Source organism: Anopheles coustani (assembly GCF_943734705.1).
Source record: "Anopheles coustani chromosome X unlocalized genomic scaffold, idAnoCousDA_361_x.2 X_unloc_93, whole genome shotgun sequence".
NCBI classification, from domain to species: Eukaryota; Metazoa; Arthropoda; class Insecta; order Diptera; family Culicidae; genus Anopheles; species Anopheles coustani.
Window position 1 is genome coordinate 85,001 of NW_026525207.1, and position 1,744 is coordinate 86,744.

A 1,744-nucleotide genomic window follows, 5' to 3' on the forward strand; every position below is an offset into this window, starting at 1 on the left:
TGGTTTCTTTTCCTCCCCTTATTAATATGCTTAAATTCAGGGGGTTGTCACACATGAACTGAGGCTTATGTACCTTGCGGTTGTTATCGTCACATCTGGCTTGCGACTACTTTGTTTCAATGTCCAATATGTACCGTTGGACTCGGTTAACGGGCTGTTAGCCCGCGTGTGGTTTAACTCACTGATACCTTCCATTGCCCATACGCTAGTTTGTTTGTGTTCCTTTGGTCAACTTCCATACTTGAATCATTTGTGCTACCGCTGCTGCTTCGACGCTACTTTGACATCTTCGCTTCTATTTAAATAAATAAATAAGCTGAAGCTAGACATCAGTAAACACCACCACAGACACCACAAGCACGCCTTCTCCTCGTACTTCCGCCTCACGCGGGAACACGGACGCTCTAAATACTTCGAATTCCAATGCCAGTATATTGTAAACCACGGGTTCTTTAATGCTAGCGGGTCGTCGCGACCCTAGTTAACATCATGGTGCACGTCTCGTGACGGGTGTCACGGCGTAGTTAAATGTATGCGATACATTTCTCAAATATAAGCGCTCAGTCATCTGTACATCATGGTAGGTTCCCACGACGTGCAATATGCGTTCAACTTATCAATGTTCATGTGTCCTGCAGTTCACATTATGACGCGCAGTTAGCTGCGGTCTTCATCGATCCATGAGCCGAGTGATCCACTGCCGAGGGTGACTAACTTGCGTAAGCCGCCGCTGTGCGCGTATACCCGTTCCCCGTAGGGAGGAGCAAGCCGCCGCTTAGAGACGAAGCATAAAGTGTCCTCATTCCACATAGGGCAAGCTGGATGAATCCATTTTACCCAGGACGGCCGAAGCGGCGTGGACCAGGGGAGAACTGAACCTTATACTTCACACCACAGTAAGTCTACGTGTCCTCTTCCACATAGGGCAAGCTAGAACTAACTATCTTACCCAGGACTGCCGAAGCAGCGTGGACCAGGGGAGGAACACACTTTTCATGGAAACGTAAGGCATCCATGACTGCCATAACGTAAGCCGCCGCTGTGCGCGTATACCCGTTCCCCGTAGGGAGGAGCAAGCCGCCGCTTAGAGACGAAGCATAAAGTGTCCTCATTCCACATAGGGCAAGCTGGATGAATCCGTTTTACCCAGGACGGCCGAAGCGGCGTGGACCAGGGGAGAACTGAACTTTATACTTCACACCACAGTAAGTCTACGTGTCCTCTTCCACATAGGGCAAGCTAGAACTAACTATCTTACCCAGGACTGCCGAAGCAGCGTGGACCAGGGGAGGAACACACTTTTCATAGAAACGTAAGGCATCCATGACTGCCATAGTGCGTAAGCCGCCGCTGTGCGCGTAAACCCGTTCCCCGTAGGGAGGAGTCAAGCCGCCGCTTAGAGACGAAGTATTAAGTGTCCTCTTCCACATAGGGCAAGCTAGAATGAACTATCTTACCCAGGACCGCCGAAGCAGCGTGGACCAGGGGAGAACTGAACTTTATACTTCACACCACAGTATTGAGTAATGTGCCCTCTTCCACATAGGGCAAGCTGGAATGTTCCATTTTACCCAGGACGGCCGAAGCGGCGTGGACCAGTGGAGGACTACACAATCATGAGGTTTGATATCGACTTGTGTGTTTCAATAGGGTACCGATGGTATGTTTTGAACCGATTTGATTTAGCCATTCTGAAGTCATCACTTGGTTGAAGCGCTGAACTAGGGAGGCATCGTTTACATAT

The 1,744-nt window shown here is 49.7% G+C and overlaps 2 non-coding genes across 2 annotated transcripts in view; both read right to left on the reverse strand.

Moving 5' to 3' along the window:
- LOC131271092 (large subunit ribosomal RNA) overlaps positions 1 to 67 on the reverse strand; it is a 4,091-nt gene extending 4,024 nt beyond the window's left edge. Inside the window, exon 1 of the ribosomal RNA XR_009180069.1 lies at positions 1 to 67. This exon is cut by the window's left edge and continues 4,024 nt beyond it. This is a non-coding gene — a ribosomal RNA (large subunit ribosomal RNA).
- A 487-nt stretch (positions 68 to 554) lies between these two features.
- Positions 555 to 709, reverse strand: LOC131271095 (5.8S ribosomal RNA). The gene has a single exon (XR_009180072.1). It is a non-coding gene; the product is annotated as a 5.8S ribosomal RNA (ribosomal RNA).
- Positions 710 to 1,744: the final 1,035 nt, after the last annotated feature.